The sequence below is a fragment of the Vulpes vulpes genome, chromosome 13 (genome assembly GCF_048418805.1).
Source record: "Vulpes vulpes isolate BD-2025 chromosome 13, VulVul3, whole genome shotgun sequence".
Taxonomy (NCBI): domain Eukaryota; kingdom Metazoa; phylum Chordata; class Mammalia; order Carnivora; family Canidae; genus Vulpes; species Vulpes vulpes.
In genome coordinates this window covers 133,594,547-133,614,677 of record NC_132792.1, presented here as the reverse complement: position 1 = coordinate 133,614,677, position 20,131 = coordinate 133,594,547, and the positions used below count along the sequence as shown (strand labels likewise).

General features: G+C 37.0%; 1 protein-coding gene across 17 annotated transcripts in view; it reads right to left on the bottom strand.

The window, feature by feature from the left end:
• DNM3 (dynamin 3) overlaps nucleotides 1-20,131 on the bottom strand; it is a 563,024-nt gene that overhangs the window by 213,706 nt on the left and 329,187 nt on the right. The window lies entirely within an intron of this gene.

The window sequence follows — 20,131 nt, the reverse complement described above, 5'->3', positions numbered from 1 at the left end:
AGGCCCTCCCTCACCAGGCACTGAATCTGCCGTACCCTGATCTTGGACTTCCAACCTCCAGAAATGTGAGCAATAAACTTCTGTTGTTTATAAGCCATCCAGTATAATGGTTTCTGTGATAGTAGACCAAACACACTAAGACATCTATTTTTATGTGAAAAGTGAAACTGGAAACACCTTGCCTTGATGTTTGGACCTCACAGTCTAGCTTATAAGCCAAGGGAAGGAAGAGCTGTGCACCTCAGAACTTGGTATTGCAGCTATACTAGGTAAGTGCCGGGTAAATTCTGCTTAATAAGGAAAGAACTATTTTTAAATATTGGTAACAAGACAACTTATTCTTGTTTGATGTAATCTTTCATTACATAGTTGACTAGGAAATAAACCTATCAGATGTGGCTTTTTCACAAGTAAACACCACAGGCCACAAGAAGGCAAATTTCCATGCGTATACATGACCCAGTAGAGTGTTCTGGGTCAAAGTTCTAGGACTGGCAATATCATTAGGGGAAAGATATGAACAGCTTCTCCCTTAACTCTCCACAAAAACACAGCCATTGGAGAAGCATGCAGTACTTCTTCAGGTAATAACTAGGGCTAAAATAAGCAGTAGATATCCCTGCAGAAAAAGGAGGAAGAAAAGCTTTTATATTCCTATCTTTGAATATGCTATATGATGGGAAGTTTTACCTAAATCAAACTATAATCTAGCAGTAAACTCCTAGTTATAAAAGCAACAAGATGTACTGTGGTTATTGCATTGTATCCACTTAACCTTAGACTATTTATCAGAATCTTTTTAACATGGGTAATATTTGGTTTGCTGAAAAAATCACTCACTCTCCTTTGGCCTTGATTTCTTCTCCTGAAAAATGAAGTGAAAGAAAAAAAAATCAACCCTATCTACTTTACAAGGTGATGGTGAGGATCAAATGGATGAGACCAAGAATGGCTAAGCAATCTAAACCATGAGGCACAAACAAATATTAGACTCTGTAAAACATTACTAACCATTTTATTTTCTACTCATGGCTCAACAGTGAAAACACAAAATACATAATAGTTTATCGTTTTTATATATATCTTGTTACTAATCTCAAGACTAACTGGAACTAGTTCACATAGACTGGTAACATGTTCACAAAGGTGAGATGTCTACCTGGCAAACTTCCATGTTCATGCTAAAGTAACATGAGAGAGGCCTGTTAACAGAAGGTAATGCTGCTTTGAAAACAATACAAATTTGACTCAGAGACATGATATGATGTTGGTACAATATTTACAGATGCAGTTATGTTTTCTCTAATCAAACTTATTTTCATTGCTCAGCTTATATCTAAGTAACTGTGGTGCTATATTTGTTTATTCAAATCCCTGCCACATGGGCAAAAAAGCTAATCTCTCAGAGCCATCATTTCCTTATACATAAAAAGATAGTAATACCTCCTGTCAAGGTTATTGTGAAGATTAAGAGGGTATGAAGCAGTATTTTTCACATACAGGTCACTCTGTATTTACTGGTTATATCTCAAGAATTGTTGAGTTCATATTTCCAAAACTATGTTGGGAAAATAAGTCGAGAATTAAATAAGGCTACAAATAATCCAAATGCAAATGATTAAGTAAGCATCACTAAAATACATATATATTTATATATATTGCCTACGTATATATTTTTCTTAGGAAGTTCATGTAAGTCATAGAGAAGCTTAAATAAACAGCAAAAAACTTCTTCCTCTCTTCAATCTTGAATTCAGAAGTCATAATACTATTTTAATAAAATAATGGTTTCAATCATTGTAAAAGTGATGATAAGCATAACTAATACTTACATGATCCTTTAACTTTTCAAGGCATGTTCATCATATCTATTATTTTATTTTGATTTCCTGAACAACACTGTAAGAGTACTAACATCATCTTGAATTCTACATCTGATTAAAACCTACTAGGAGAAACAACTTGTCAAAACTGAGACCCAGCAGGGCTGGTCAGAAAAAATTGTGAGACCACCATCTACCAAATACTACCTCATCACACATAAACCAAAGGTCACAGATGACAATCAGGCACCACTAGTAATAAACAAGAATTTTGAATTCCAGTCCACACAGGGGGATGCTTCCTATAAATACAAAATTAGAGGTGACCATCTGAATGTAGGCTTCTCAAACCAACCATGTTGGCAATCAACCTTCAAGTTCACTGCATTCACAGTAGGTACTCATAACTGCTGCTAACATCTTGGATTCACACTCAATTCTTATCCAGCATCTTCAAGCACTTTACATTTTAGGCTAGAAGATCACTACTTTTGCTCTGCTTTATGGGCTGAGACGTAAAGTGATATAGCCTTGATATATGGTAGAATAACTTAGACTCTGCTGATTTCATTTCATCGCCAGAAAAATCACTCTTCAACCCACAGCAATCCCACTTATGTCCTTACCATCATACCAACAATGAAATCCTAAATATCACTGATGATAAATTAATGATAAAGTCCAGTGACCTATTCTTAAGTCTTCTCATTAAAATCATAGTGATTGCCATAGACAGGGTAATGCTGAGAAGATGTGTACTTAAGAGGACCCAAGGAAGACATTTCTGCCTGCTTTAGTCTTACTGGGTCTGAGACCATGTTATTGTCAGCATTTCCTCTGGGTTGGCTGTGAGAACACTTAGAGCCAAAGCATTCGGGGCTTTACATATGCAATTATGTATCCTGTAGCATCATACCTTTCTGTCTCAGGTCACAATTTCATCCCTTACTTATATTGCTAACTCTCCACAAGAAAGTCTTATATCCTAAATTTTTCTGAACATTTTCACTTATGCAACTAAATTTCAAAGAGTGTAAGAAACTTTTAAAAATTGATTCTTATTGTAATCATCCCATTTTCAGAATTACACCATTGTTCTAGCAAACACAAAACACCATCATCCAACTTTTCAGTTTCCCTCTCCCTTGAATGGATTTGGCCACCTGGCCCTATTGAGTTTCTTTTGTAGTTTTACCTTTATTCTTTGCTGTCCCTTCCTATGTTCACAGACCTAGAGGAGGATTTCATTGTTACATCTAATTTTACTATTTTTGATATTACATCTATTTTTCGTCCCTCCAATCTCCTGTTTTCTAATATATCAAAACAAGGTAAATCTTATTATTTTGAGTTGGTTACTCTCCAGATAAAAAACTCTCAAGGGTTCCCTACTGAGAAGTGAATTAGAATAGCATTCAAACCTTCCACAATCTCCCCTTGAACTACCATTTCAACTCTCTTTTAGTCATCTTTTATGGCATAACAAATTGCCCCCAAGTGAAGAGCTCAAAATAATATACATTTGTTACCTCATAATTTCTGTAGGCCAGGAATCTGTGATTGGCTTAGCCAGGTGATTTTGGCTCAGGGTCCCCCATGGGTTGCAATCAAGCTGCTAGATGGAGCTGTAGTCATCTGAAGGCTCAAGGGTTCAGATGACTACAGGGGAGGGGGGAGTGTTCTGCTTCCAAGTTCACTCACATGGGTAACTGGCAGGTCTCATTTCCTTGTTGGCTATTGGCTAGGCACTTCAGTACTTTGCCACATGGGCCTTTCCTTAGGTTGCCTATACGTCCTTACGACATGGCAGCTGGCCACAGTGAATGATCACAGAAAAAAGAACTCAATGCAGAAACTGCAGTCTTTTATAATGTTATTGCCTCAGAAGTGGTAAACCTTCATTTCTGCCATAATCTGTTGGTTACTGTGTTAGTTTCCTATTGCTGCTGTCACCAATTACTACAAACTTGGTGGCTTAAAGCAACACAATTTTTTTCATCTTACAGTTCTAGAGAACAGAAGTCTAAAATGAGTTGGAAGTGATGCATTCTTTTTGGAGGCACTAGAGAAGAATCCTTTTCCTTTTTTTCCAGCTTCTAGAGGCCACCTACATTCATTGGCTTGTGGTCCCTTCCTCCATCTTCTTCCAAAGTCAATAAGGTAGCATCTTCTCTCATCTCTGATATTTGCTTCCATCCGTATATCTTCTTTCTAATGCTAAGTCTACTAAGTCCCTCTTAAAGTGACCTGTGATTACACTGGGTTCCTCCAGGTAGTCCAAGATAATCTTCCCATCTCAAAAATTCCTAACTTATTCACAAATCAAATATTCAAACTCCCTCCTGACATATAATCTAACATATTTACAGGCTCTGGAGATTAGGACATGCACATCTTTGGGCTAAGGCAGTGGAATACTTACTGAATCCACCAAAATCATGTAAATCAACCCTGGTTGATGCTGGGGAGGGATTATTCAAGGATGTGTAGAGATATTATTGGGGACTGGCTACCACAAAACCTACCTTCTCATTTTCCCAATCTTGAGCACACTTTGATCCTTTTGGCTGGACCTGTCCAAGTTTTACTTATCATTAAAATATATCTTATAATAGAGCAAATATTGTTAAACCTCTATTGTCATCATAAAGAGTATACTGGTACTCACTGTAAAATTCCTTTATCTTTTCAATGTTTGGAAATTTTCACAAAAAAATGGCATAAAATTAAGCCTCAGCTTCATGAAATATTTCTTACAATTAGTTCTCAGAGGATTGTCTTTCCTCCAGTCTCTTATTCATACTTATTATGTACATTACTCACTTGGTTTCAAATAATACAACTTTCCTAATGTCACTGAAATTAAATATATGAATGGATACTTCCATATGCTACCATTAGATCTTCAGGAAATAAAGACTACACCGGACATCTTTACTCAATTGTCCCCCATGGAAACATCTATAGGGACACAATCTATAAGTAAAAATCATCATCAATAGGTTTGAGTTAGTAACATATGATGTCCTTTATCAGTTTACTTGCAATAACTTTTAAGTTAAAGACAAAAATCAAGGTGCACACTCCTGGGTAAGAAGGATGTTGTCTGCAAACAAAGATAGTACTGATTCATGGTCAGTATATCACTATTTTTCCAAAAGTGGAAATACATTTGTGCTGATCCAGTCATGCTCTTTATTCTGTTTCCCATGCAAACAATGACAATAATTTGGAAGATGCCTGAGCAAAGACAGGGGAGAGTGTGTAGCAATGAAAAAGATAGATTATTATGAATAGTTGGCTTATTAGAACACAGCATGCCTTAGTTAACTCAATTTACTCCATATGGAATAAGATAATTTTTAAAAATCAGTACTTCTACAAGTCAATGGTGATCTCACTGTTTAAATGTCTCTTCTTGAAAAATATAGAGCAATTTAGACAAATAGCACCTTTCTGATACTTTTTGTGATATCTCATTCAGAACATGCTTGCTAATGCCCATAACGAATGCTTATTGGAAGTACCTTTAATATTTGAAAATACAGCTGAAGCACAGCAATATCCTTCACCATTGATGAAAACATACAATAAAAACATAAATGATCTATTTGCAGTCTACGTGCCATCCATAGCACAGTCTACCAACCCTTCATCACTAGACATTGCTCTTACAAGAAACTTTAGCAGTCTTTTTCTGATATAAGGTAAATTAACAAATTGTATTAAACAGTGAAAAAGGAAATCCTAAGCATGGCACCAGGTCTAAGTAGAACACTAAGGCATTTGTTTAAAAATGTCAGCCAAGGAAGATAAATTACCAAGGTGTAACTTGTCAGGCCCTTCTAAACCAAACAGTAAAAATCAAAAGTTGGTGTCTAAGTCCTAGATGCTGCCAAGGAAAAAAGTGTTTTTGGTCTCAAATCTTCTCCATTCACTTATGGACACATTTATTTCAAAACAGAGCATATTCACTTGACAATGGACCCACAGTTAAGCAGGAAAGGTCTCAAAACCTCATATTTAAAACTTAAACTTATGCTCCATTAATTTATATTTCCTTCCCGAGTTGATGGACTCAAGCCCAGGAAAAAAGAAAAAAAGCCTCATTCTATATTTAATCATTAAATTTATTTAAGGTTCAGCTATATAGTACTTAGAATGTTAAAAATATTCTCTAATATTTGAAAGTATAATAGTCTCCCTTCATTTTCTATGGAGCATATGCTATAAAGAATTGCATCATTTTAAATATATTTTAAATCAATTGATTTAGTTTTTTTTCAGAATATAAGCGTATGGACACCACTGCTGCCTCATCATGATTTCAAGTTCAGCATTTAAGATGCTCATTTCCTCTTAGTATGTGGACTCTAAATACTGTTGTGAGAGCTTGGTCCTGGCCATAAGATCTAGGAGGCTTGTCTGCGGGTGTCTTCACTTAAGGATGAATACACTTTCATATTCATCGTGTAACATAAAACTGGAAGCCTAGCAAAATTAATGCATGTTAAAGCTGGGATGGCAAACATAACGTCTATAATCAACCTAACTGTTAACTCTAAACTTTACTACTTTTTAATAAAAGTAAATTTAACCATAGTTTCATTCCTTCTTAATTTATCCTGAAATCATTCCTTGGTACAAGGGTTCTCCCTGCTTAACTTCATAGTTAAAACGCTTTCTTTTGAGACTAAGTCCTATATATTTTCAATTGGACATCTTTGCCCACATGGATCACATGTTTGTGAATCTCAGTATCCCAAACTGAAATAATTATTATCCCTAGCATTCATATTACCTGCACCTTCTCCTGGGTCCCCTGTTTGGTTATAGATACTGTCATTCTGCCTATTTGCTTAAACAAAAACTTTGGAATCACCCCTCTCCCTCTCTCAACTCCCTCACCCAATTGCTCAATCAGAAGTTTGTCAAGTCTATGACTTTACCATCTCTTTTCCTTCACTTTCTCTCCATCTTCACTGACAGCACCTTGTTCTGGCATGCAACATCCTTCATACACAAAACAATAACTTCTTAAATGTTCTCCCTGTCTTGGGACACTTGGGTGGCTCAGTGGTTGAGCATCTGCCTTTGGCTCAGGGCATGATCCCAGGGTCCTGGGATAGAGTCCTTCATCAGGCTCCCCTCAGGGAACCTGCTTCTCCCTCTGCTTATGTCTCTGCCTCTCTCTGTGTACCTCATGAATAAATAAATAAAATCTTTAAAAAATAATGTTCTCCTTGTTTCCAGTTTTTCCTCACTCAAGCCACCCTCTGCACCTCTACTAGAATTATGTCTCCAACACACAAGCTCATTTCCTTCGAGCACTCTCCACCATCTATAACCATAGCTCACCATCTTTCTCTGTGCATCACACTATTTACAACTCACTTTCACAATGATAGGCATCAGTAGAATAGCATGTATTCACAGGTGAAACAAGAATGAGAAGTTCATGGAAGTTCTCCTATGAGGGGTTTGGTGTTCCTTATGAGGCAGCAGTAATACCCCAGTTATGAACCACTTACCAGAAGGACTGGGTTTTTCTCCCAGAAGGCTCCCTACCTGGCACCCCTTTACATTCCACACACGTTTCCCATCATTCTTCTCAAGGAACTCTGTTTATTCCCTCAACAAATATTTACTCATTCATAAATAGCAAGTACCTCTTATTCACCAAGCACCAGGTGCTGTTCTCTGGTCACATGTAAAGGTTCCCTAAATATATGACTCTTTCATACTCCCAAACCTCTATACTTGAGATTTCTTGTGTCCGGAATACAAGGCCACATCCCCTCTTTGTGGCCTTCCTCAACAAGGTAGAGAATAAAAATTCAAGGATTGCTATTTATAGGTTTTGTTTTGTTTCATTAGCACTGCCCTATTTATTTTTATCTATCATCTAGATACAGAAATTGGCACAACTCAGGAGGACTATACAATAAATATTAGTTAAGTCAATCTGACAAATACTATTCAATATTTTCATCAGCCTAACTTTTCTGTGTAAAGTTGAAATCAGCACATTTTCCAAGGAATGTCTGCATCCCCTCACTCACCACCAAGGAGAAGCTGGTACTGAGATCTTACAGAGCAGGGTAACAGTATACAGCTCTACTGCTTGATTACTTTAAACGAATAATAAGAAGTAAATAAGAATTTCAGACAAAATATACACTGACCTATTTCCCTTTCTTCTGTGAAGTCATATCTTCCGAAGAGGTAAATTTTGACTTAGGTAGACTCATTCTTGTATTTTTCTCATATACTTTTATCATATGACATTAAATTCTATTTTTAAAAAAATGTAATAAAGTGTCCACTAACATGACCATAACTGACTAAAAAGAAATCATTCTATTGCTTATTTGTTCCTAGAAAATCAAAATAGCTGAGATGAATAAGGATGACAATACAGAATAAGTATGGGGCAGGGATAATCAGTATCACTAGTTAATTCATAACACTTACAAACTCTCTGCTTGAAATTATGTACTATTCTTCACAGCTTCCTTTTGACTCAGAACAACTGGAGGTATGTTCTTTGAAGCACCAAACTAATTAATCTCTGTTTCTTAGAAGTTCTGTTGAAAAGGATCCAAAATATAGAAAGAGATTGTGAATTCAATAATGGGCAGAGGTGAAAACTCCAAGCCAATGAAGAATAATATAACTATTTCCAACAGTGTAGAAATATCACCTTGGTTAGATTTTTAGTTTAGCATAAATGAGGACAGAGCTGGCATGATTCCCAGTGACTCAGAAATTCAATTTTTCTTCTTTATGATTTGGTTGCCAAAAGGAACAATGCACCAGCTTTCTTCAAACATGGACTCTTAAGAACTCCTGTCAGGGTAGATAGCCAGACTAGAGGAGGTCAGACATAAAGAACTCTGGCCCAAACGTTCCCTGGCTCTTTTAACCAAGAAAAGAAAAACAAAACTATCACAAAACAAACAAGAACACTGCGGTGTGCCATCCATAAATTCTAAGCAAATTACTCCAAAGTGACCGTCTTTAGAAAAGAATTATAATAATATACTGACAATGACACCACCAATAAACACTGAAGTCCTTACCATATTCCAGGTGCTATGTTATGGGCTTTACATATATGAATTCATTTAATCCTATTTTCATTCACATTCTATAGATATGAAACTGAGGAGGAAGAGAGAGATTAAGGCCCCAAGTCTCACAGCTAGTCAGCGGCTGCCTAGCTGGGAGTCTGCCCCATTCACTTCAGCCCTCCCAGTCAGGCGTTAAAAGCTTGAGTCCAACACACCTGTGTTCAAACAGCAGCTTTGCCATTTATTAGCTGTGAGACATGAAGCAAGGTACCTGAACTTCCCAAAGCCTATTTCCTCATCTACTAAATGAGGATATTAATGGTGCCCCCTACTTGAAAAGGTTATTGTAAAGATGTAAAAAACAATGCATTTAACATATACCCTATGCTTCAAGTATATGAACTTAAAACATACATAGAACAAAACCAAGAAATTCTAATGCTTTTCATGTGATATTCTTCTATTGTCTGATCCTTTCCTTCTGAAAACACTTATGTAAAAGCTAATTTGCTTTTACAGTACATAGATGTCTAGCTCCTTCTAGACCTGCTTCTTAAACATACTTAGAAAAAAATGCAACTAAGTTTATAAACAGAGCTGCAAGAGATTTTGCTTCACATACTGCAAAACCCAAAATTTGCCATGAGTTTTGCTCTCAGTTCTTTGATGAGGCTACCAAAACAGGAAGTCAAATTTCTTCACAAGAAGAAAAAGAAACAAGATAATGGGTATTTCATTTAAATATAACAACAAACTATTTCCCAGTTATAAAAACTGATATTCATATCAATTAGTTCAATGTCACCCAGTCAGAAAATGGAATGTGAGTCTATGTCCAGAGCTGCAAACACTACAGGTTTGCAGTGAAGTTTTAAGATCCCTAAGACCTAAGGTTTCTTCCTATCCTCAAGTTCAAATTAACTATCTCCAAGCTAACTTCCAGTTCCTAAGACTCGAGCTAACCAGAATATTTTTACCAGAATAGTTTTTAAAAAAGACAACTTGGTCAAGGCTCATCAGCCAATAGTAGTCACATTTAGAGAGCTTAAGGAGCCAAAAAGTCGGTGAATAGCTCACCATTTGAAAACCAAATACCCTTAGGCAAAAAGTTATTTTTCCTAAAATCTATAGCCCAGAAGGGAGGATGAAAAGATTATATGATTTTTTAGGATTTCATGAAAAAAATACAGAGACTATTTCTCTGCTGTGAAGCAGCAGTCACAGAAATGTAGCTAAGAAGCTAAGAAGATTGGACTTTGAGCAGCCCCAGAGCCCAAATGACACAAAGAGGAAGGAATATTTGAACCCATTCAAGCTCTGGGAGGGCCTAACCTCAGCCCACTTTGGTTGATGGAGAATTGGAAGAGATCTAGTTCTTAAGAGTCTCTGGAACGAAGGGAAATGCCACTCGATATGGAATTCCACCCCAGACAGAGTGCAGAAACAGGGAAGGAATCTGCCTTATAACAGGAGTTGAATGGTGGCAATAACTAAGCCAGACATGCTATGGAGAAACTTTGTCAGTTAGGTGAAATCTGAACCATGTGAATCATTGTTTAAAAGAAAAGGCTAATGTACATATCCAAAGATGACTACTATATTCATCACCCCCGACTATTTATCAATCACAAATAAACATTTACTCCACTAGACCTTTGAAAATTCAAAGGCAAAAGAACCATATTCATCCCAAAATATATGCCAAGTTTTATCACTTGAAGCTATAGTGTAAACACCTTCTTTGTGGATTCATCCACCTATGCTTATTGCAATTTGGCTCATAGGACTTGATAACTTATAAATGATTTTAAAATGTCTTAAGTGCTCGTCACTACATGTCTCCACATGTCTCCACAAGCAATATGACTGTGGGAGGGGCCTGTCTCATGTGGATTTGACCAGGGACACCTTGAAAATCTAATATCTGCATTAGGGCTTCCCATGCAGAGATCTGCTGTGCATTTAATACTTCCAATGAGGCAAAGAAGGCTACAACAGGAAGAGAATACTTTCAACTAAGCCATGTCTCTCAGGGATCCCATATACTTCAATTGCTTTGTGGAGACAATCCAGGGCATTTGGTTGCTCATGAGCAATTCTAATCACTCCAGCACCCTGTGGTAATCCAGACACATACTTGGAATTTTTCCAGAGAGCTGTTCTCAATCAGGCAATTGTCTTGATAATAGAACAACTCAGCTCTGTTTTAAGTGTCCATCCTGCTATAGCCAGTGAACCTTTTGCTAAAATATGCAAGGTTCTTTCCATCCTCTGTGTTAACATATACAGGAAGAAGTAATGGGCCATAATGCAGAAATAGGTGTGCTTCCTTATTTTTCCACTCTAGTGTAGTTAACCTTTCAAGAAAAAGCTGATAAAATGATAGGGAGACTGTGTAGAATAACTTTTAACGAACAATTGGAAGAGACACCCATTCATTCAACAAGTATTCACCTAGTACCCACTACAAACTATTTTAAGTCAATTATAATATAGGTAGTTAAAACCAAAAGGAATTATTTTTTTTATTTTGAAACAGAACAAAGCTGTGCTAATGTTCAGCAAACTACGTAACATCCATGAAATCTAACAAGTATAATTACTACCGGAGATGCTATGTTCATGTTTTCCCTTTGTAGTCTTTTATCTGAAGAACCCAAACCCTCAGAGCATCAGGAATTAATCTCCACTTTGCAGGAAATTGCACTTAAAAAAATCTTACTGTGGTAATATAAGTTATCAAGACAAAGTTTAAGAACTGAAGAGTCTCTCTATTTCAACTTCTTATGAGATGTTTGGAGAAGTGCAAGCTAAATAACAGTAGCTGGATTCAAAATTTCAGTACCCTGATTTTTTAAAAAGATTTTATTTATTTATTCATGAGACACTCACACATACACACACACACAGAGGCAGCGACACAGGCAGAGGGAGAAGCAGACTCCATGCAGGGAGCCTGATGTGGGCTCAATCCCGGGACTCCAAGATTACGCCCCAGGCAGAAGGCAGGCAATAAACCACTCAGCCACCCAGGGATTCCCTCAGTACCCTGATTTTGATAAATTCTTTGAAGGTAAACTCTGTGCCTGTTTGTTCCATGTAAAATGCATGGATCTCAATTATGTAAAAGAACCATGAGGTTTTCTTTGTTAATAACGAGCAATTTTCAGTTTAAAATTCTGTATGAAATCAATCCTCTGCCATTTCCCTAGACCTAAAAATGAACTTCAGGATGATATAAATCTTTCTTGCTCCTTTTCAGTCTCAGAGCTCCCACTTTTAGCCACATCAGGATTTTAGAGCATGAAGGCAGGAAAAGTAGAAAGAAACTCAAATCGGTGAGTTCTATTCTTTAGTAGCTCCAATAAAACCAGTAAATATCAAAATGACTAGCCAAAAACAAAACAAAACAAAACAAAAACAAAATGACTAGCCAAAAAATTAAAAATTAAAAAATAAAAAACAACAACAAAAAATGACTAGCCAAACAAAAAGATGTTGAGAGGGGAGAGGAACTGTAATCATTCATATTAACTGCAGAAACATTTATTTAAGCATATACTCTGTTCTAGGTGCCTTGCTTGTGCCAGACACTTGAAATACAAAGATGGACTAAAACCTTTGAAGGTATTCAGGTCTAATGGTGACTTGATATCTGTTGCTACAGATCACAGAGTTGGCAGCACATACTCCTGGAATTCAAAAAACCTGTATATGTGTATATCTGTAGATTCCCTGTGTAAAGTAACTACTATGATGGCAGATGTATTCGTTACAGTACACACAAATCCTATGTCATGAGGTGTGTTGGTGATGATGCATACATAGTGATTAAAAGTAGACATTGCTTGGAGAAGAAAAAGAACAATGACAGCAATAACACCAGAATGTGATTCCCAGGCAGTTAATGGCCTTTTTAAGTGAGGGCCTCAGTCATTATCATCCCACCAATCAACCAGAATCTTCAGCCTTAGTTTTTGCTTTTCTTTCAGTCTCGCTCAGCACACATACACTGAGCACCACTGCATGTACTATTCTGAGTCCTTGGGATATGATGAAAAAAGACCAAGTGCCCATCCTCAAAGGGGCTTGCAGTCCAGAGGGGGAGCCAGACACACAACCCAACAAACAGTACAGCATGATATCGCTGAATAAGATAGTGGTAAGGCCAGGATGCAGTGGGAGCCCCGATGAGAGACCCTCTGATGAAGTTGCCCAGGAGGAAAACAATAAAGGAATATTTTTATTTTGCTTCATATTCAAGCACCCAGCATAGTGCCTGGCACAAAAAAAGGTAACTGATAAAAGTTGGTGGAAGGAATAAATATTTGGAAGCACTGTGGAGAATTCAAAGATATAGAAATATCAACTACTGGCTTGGAGCAGCTTAAAAACTTAGTAGAGAGATGTTACAAAGTCATGTAAAATTAATACTAAAAATAGGGCTTTTGCTAAATAGAAGCACTGAAAGTTTATATGCAGGATTTGCTTTCAGGCATACTACCTTGGGCCACCGGTAGGCTGGGAAGGCTTCCTGGAAGGGACAAAATTTTAGGTGCTCTGCAGGGCTGCTGGAGATTTCATGAGATGGAAGCATGGAGGGATCCTTCAGGGAATCCCTGAAGGTCAGTGAGGACAGCAATTTGGCTAGAGATGTGGAACGGGGTGAATGGCAGCAACTTATAGACTGAGGCTAGATTTGAGAGATTTTAAATTCCAAGGCTTAAGTATTTGAACCATATCCTATTAATTATAGGAAGTCACTGAAAGCTTTTGAGCAGTGTAGTAACTATATATATAGTTATAGTTATACATATATATAATGAGAAATATCTTCATTCCCCTAAAAACATAATAATTTCATTTATTTTTTTCTGAAACACATTATTGTCTTGGTCTTTGGTTTTTGACTTTTTAAAAAAACTTTTTATTTCAACATAATTTTAGATTTACCAAAGAGTTGAGAACACAGTACATAGAGTTCCCATCTACACTTCACTCAATAAAGCCATATTTTTGAAAGATCAGTCTGGTTAAGGACCAGTTAGGTCTTTAACACATACATACATATAACCTGACTTACTAAGATTGCTTCTTTGGATAGGGCTGAAAATGGCTAACCACTGAAATTGGATCACAAATCTACATTGTAAACTTGGTTGAAATGACTCAATTGCATTTGTGCCAAGTCCTCAGCCTCCAGACAAAGAGCGGCATGTGCCCTTAGCATAAACACAAGGGATACATACCCTGGACTTTGAAACAAAAGCAGAGTAGAGCTGCAGTGTGGCTCATCCACTTCTCACTGCAGCCAGCACTACCAAGCCGGTGGTCCTCAAGAGAAAGTGCCCTTCAAAGACCATTCTGCCTACAACCAACTTCATACACTTTCCCCACCCCAGAAGGAAGAGTGCCTGTGGTTTGGTAGATGGTGCCACTCTTGCTAAGTGATGAACAGGACCCAGGGGCATGCATAGGTGTGGCTCTCCCTCTGGTTTATGTCTTCCCCATGCTTGGCATCTTCAGAGCCAACGCTCATTTTTTCCAGGACCAAACACGTCACTCTAGCTTAAGTCTTTCCTACAAGTGGAGTGTGATAAGAAGCAAAACTGTTGATATGGATGTTAGCATAAAGAGGCCTCCTTTAGTTTGAAGCTATCTGGGCCTCATCACCTCAAGAGAAGTCGCTGCTCCATATAGGTGGTCTGGCCCAGCCAGCCAGAGTTCTCTGCACTAGGGTTTGGGGCCAAATCCCCAGAAAATAACAAGGTGCCATTTTCCTTTTCTTTGCCATTATTCCTTCTTCAGAAACCATGAGGAGAGGATGCCTGGGTGGCTCAGCGGTTAAGCGCCTGCCTTCAGCCCAGGGCATAATCCTGGGGTCCCAGGATGAAGTCCCACATCAGGCTCCCTGCATGAAGCCTGCTTCATGCCTATGTCTCTGCCTCTCTCTTATGTCTCTCTCTGTGTCTCTCAGGGATAAATAAATAAAATCTTGAAAGAAAGAGAAAGAAAGAAGAAGAAAGAAAGAGAAAGAAAGAAGAAAGAAGAAAGAAAGAAAGAAAGAAAGAAAGAAAGAAAGAAAGAAAGAAGAAAGGAAGGAAGGAAGGAAGGAAGGAAGGAAGGAAGGAAGGAAGGAAGGAAGGAAGGAAGGAAGGAAGGAAGAAACCATGAGGAGAGTTTTTGCTGTTGTCCCCAGAGATTTGGATATTTCTGGTCCTCTGGCCATCATACCAAGTAATAGTACCTTAAGCTGATCACAACCCTTAACACTGCCTATTGCTTTAACTCACATTTTCTTCTATTGTACATAGAAGCTCTTAAAAATAAATGCTAACTTCCCCTTGTCCCTGTATCATGATAACAGCAAGTAGGGAGTTACCATTCTGTTGTTTCTAACTGTATTTTTTTTCTCACTTGAAAAAGTGGTTAATTCCATATAAAGTCTCAAGGACACACACCTGTTTGCATGAAGGGGCAGACTCCTATCAAATTTCCACTTATGTAAATGCTTTTAAAAAAGGATACATACTTCTCTATCAAAAGAATATTTAAAAAATTGGACAGGTATTCATTCGCAAAACACTCTCTATATCCATTACTCAGGTCACCTTACTCAAAGCTCTGAAAATGATGAAAAGAGTAACAAAACACTCTCATGTAATGATCTGAGAATAGCTTTAAAAAGATCGAAGTAAATTATTCTGGGAAACCTGACTTTTTTTTAGTTCTAAAAAACAATTATTTAGTATTATTAGATAACAGTTAGTAATGGCAATACACTATCATATAGTTCAAAATTCAAAAAATGTAAAAAGACACTCAAGGAAAAAGTATCTTTCTCACCCCTGGCTGAAGTAGAAGTATTTTTAAAGCAGGAGAAATACATTAGACATCTTTTTTTCCCTTCCCTTTTTTTTTTTGGGGGGGGGGGGCTATTTTGCATGTGTATTTGTGTTTCTGAGAAATGGTCACCATGACAACATCTTACTATAAGCTACCTAACATTAATAAGATCAGAATTTATTGCCAAATGTTTGGAATGATACTTTTTGAGTTCACAAATCATGAATTCTCTAAGTGAAATCTCAAAGCTGTTAATCAAGCAACAACAGATATGTCATTGTATTATACCAGGTCTAAAGTATGTTCTTTATATAAAACTCCACATAAATAATCAAAAGCAGAGATTAGGCAAGAAATTATGCTTGTTTTTTCAGAGACAATAATAGTGTGTATTGCTGTTTCCTACCGTTATAAAAATTTTTACTAACATAAGTCCACGCCCTATATACATTTGTTGAGTGAATTCTTTGAAGTACCTGAGTAGCAAGAAATTTCACAAAATGATGGAGATAAATCAAACTAATTTTTCAACTCCTTTGCAAATATACTTTAACCAAAATATTGCCTTAGAAAATCATGCTTTTAGGAAATAAGATAACCAATCATCCAAGCAAAATGGATAAATCCCATTTTTACAAGATAACCACTGAGAGAAAATCCACAACCTATCATACGTAATAGTACCACCTGGAGTTTAACAGCAATCAGTTCCACAGAATGCTTTCTTTTTTGCTCAATCTCTCTGGTAGCAATTTACACTAATTTATTTTGTTTACTTTCCCTTGGAAGATGAAGTGTGGCTGAACATCCTTCTTCCACTGAAATCTAATTTACTTACAGACAGTTGATTTTAAGCTTCTTCCTCTGTCAAAACACCTCTTTCTTTCTTTCTTTCTTTCTTTCTTTCTTTCTTTCTTTCTTTCTTTCTTTCTTTCTTTCTTTCTTTTAAAGATTTTATTTATTCATGAGAGACACAGAGAGAGAGAGAGAGAGAAGCAGAGGGAGAATCAGGCTCCATGCAGGGAGCCTGATGTGGGATTCGATTCCGGGACCCCAGGATCACACCCTGGGCTGAAGGCAGGCGCTAAACCACTGAGCCACCCAGGGATCCCACCACCTTCTTTTTTAAACCCAATCCTGCCTCCCTGCCCATCATACTGCCAGATTCCAACCCTGAATCATTTTCGTTGCTCATCTATGGTACCCTCCTTAAATCTTTCAGATCTCTCATAAAATCTGAACATTGAAATGAGATCTAGTGGTCATATTCATTAAATAAGTATGACCAACGCCAAGTAGAGGGGAAATGCAACATTAATCTTGGTTGATATGTATTGTATCTTCCCCTCACCTATTCAAGCAACACTCTTGACTGAATTCACATCTCTATTATTTCCCTCTAATGTTGTGGTAAACGTTTTTTTTTAATTCTTAATAAGAAAAAAAAATTCATAATGAGAATCTTACAATACTGAAGTTAGGTTGGGAAATGGGTCATGGCAACATTCAGGTTTTGCTTTGTTCTTTAGCCCTGTAGCATTCATTTGTTCTTCCTGAACTGCATTTTATTTTTCAGTTCGTCATTTGATGGTACAAGTGCCACTTTGTATTTGAATCATAAAGGAGGTTAACATTACCCCCTAATTTAGTGTCATCCAAAACTAATGAACTTATTCTGAAGTTTGTCATCAAAATCACTGATAAAAAGAGTAAATAATCCAGTCCCCAAATCAAAGTTAATAAATTCATACAGTTTTAAACAGCATGTTTCAACCTATTCATAGGATTGCTCTGAGTCTTAAAAGTAATTCACCTTTTATACCACAGAACAGACTGCTTACTTTGCATAGTTCCTCAGTAGAAACTGACTAGGCACATTAGCTGATATTTTGCCACTATTTCACAGGGATGCTCAGAAAATTCATCAACAGGGAGTGTGCACGTTGCCAAATTCCTCTGCAGGATAACAGTGAAGTCAGAAATAGAGTCAAAAGTTTCCTAACAGTATTCTGTACTGTAGCACTCAGCTGATGAGTCCAGCATCCATTTCTTTTTTTTTTTCAGCATCCATTTCTTAAAAATAGATTTCATGAGAATCATCTTAAAACTGAATCTCATTCACATTGAGGAGGTAAAGAAACATGTTTCTACATACTGCTAAATTTCTGAGGACCAATTCATGGGAAAAATAAGTTTAGTTCCATGTGAGGCAGGCTATACTCGGCATGGCTGAGTCTTGAGCTGAAACGCACTGAGAGAGGAACTGTCTGGCAGAAACACAGCAACAGAAGTCATTTGATGATAGAAAATTATTTTCAAGTAAAAGCTCATCTTTTGAAAAGATTATGTTGAAAAAAGCATGAGCCAATGAGGACATCTGAAAGTCTGATGAATCTAACAGGGTGCTTGCTCTTTCCTTTTCCTCCATCCAACCACCTTTTTGTGTAGCTTGACTAGTATAATGCTAAAAAAGGCAGAAATTACTAAGTAACATCAACAGGTCTCAAACTGCAAGATAATTTTCCAAAGGCAGTTGCGACCATTTAAGTTGACTCAAGTTATTTGTCTCACTTGCTTCTGTACCATATTTGTATGTGATCATGTGTACATTGCAGCCAGCACAACAGCTCTTATGTTTAAAGCTTGATAATGGGCATAAAAAGAGAACCATTAGAACAAGATCCCTGATTTCTACCCACACCAACATTATTTATTCAAAGGATTATGATTTTAATATTTAAGGCAGTATCTAGTTTATCAAATCATGATGCTTATAACTGTAACTCAAAGAGTAGGATGTTAGGAAATCTTTAACAATAAGCACTTTTTAAAAGAAAGATCATATTTTCCTTTATTAAACTTCAAAATTATTATTTATATTTTATATTTTTTATTTCTCTCTGAAAACAAACCTCAGAGAATTTTATGTATGTAGTGTATACTTGGATTTTAAATTTGGACTTTACTATTTTATCATTGATTTGCTTCTATTGACTGGTAAGTTTTTTTCTTTTTCTTTTCCCTTTTTTTTTTTTTTTTAAACCAACAGTCCTTTGCCTGGCCCTCAAGGAATGTCATCATCCAATCCTGCTTTATTTACCCAATCTTGTGCCTCTTCTTCCCCTACTGGTGACTTCTGCTCTACACAGACTATCTTGAATATGTTCCAAGCCTGCCTCTTCCACTGACTCTTCCTTTTGTGTACGTTCCTGTTCTTCTCCTTAACAGGAAAGTTCTCCTTTTTCCATATGTTTCTCCATAGCCACTCAATGTCAGTCATTGGCTTGCTCAGATCTTAAGCAAGTCTCTGGCACCAACTTCACCTCCTCCTACTCTTCCTCTCACTTTAATGGAGTGCTCCTGGCTTTCTGGCATACTCTTGCCTCAGTGCCTTTGCATATGCTATCCCCTCCATCTGAATGTCACACCCTTACCACCTACAAACATTTTCTCAAACATCATGTTTCCTAACCACCCTATTTAACTCTGCAACCCCATCCCAAGATTCTCTACTTCCTTTTCTTGCTTTATATTTTATTTTTTTCATTATACTGGACTGTCACAAGGATAGGAATTTTTGTTTGTTTTATTCACCATTGTATCTCCAGGTGCCTATAATAGTGTCTGGCACATATAAGTGCTTTAAATATCTGCTGAATAAATTCAGTGAATTTAATAAATGTTAATTACTTCTAAGGCCTTAAGTATAATAAATTAAATAAATTTATTGAAATTTGTGTTGATAAGTATTCCTTTGTTTAATCCTCCCAACCTTCTATGAAAAAGGTTCTATCATCACTCCACGTTTACAGATGGAAAAATGTAACATAGAGAGATCAAGTAAATTAACTACAGTTAAGTGACCAGTGTCAGTAGCAGCAACTACAAAAGAACTCTTTCACACCTTGCATGTCTTCTAACCTCCCCCAAATGCTCTTATATTGGCTCTATCCTTATCACAAACTGTTGGCCATTTGCTAAAAAGAGTGAATTTATGTATGTATGTATGTATGTATGTATGTATGTATGTATTGTATATTTATGTAGGTATGTATATACCTCTTTCTAAAAAAGAGTGTGAGGCAATTAGCCTTAGATATTATTTTCTTCTTGTAAGAAGGAGGAGGAGAAATGGGAGAGATAAGTGAAAGAGGAAAAGCCTGTACTATCACACTTACCAACCGACATTAGGGGAAAGAAATACAGAACTCAGGGTTTGGCCCTAATGTCTTCTAGAAGTTATTAGCTAAGAAAAACACCCTGAATGATCTGGAACTTGAAAAGAAGTCAGTAATGGGCACCTAGGTGGCTCACTTGGTTAAGCATCAGCCTTCAGCTCAGGTCATGATCCTGGGGTCCTGGGATCAAGTCTCACATCAGGCTCCTTGC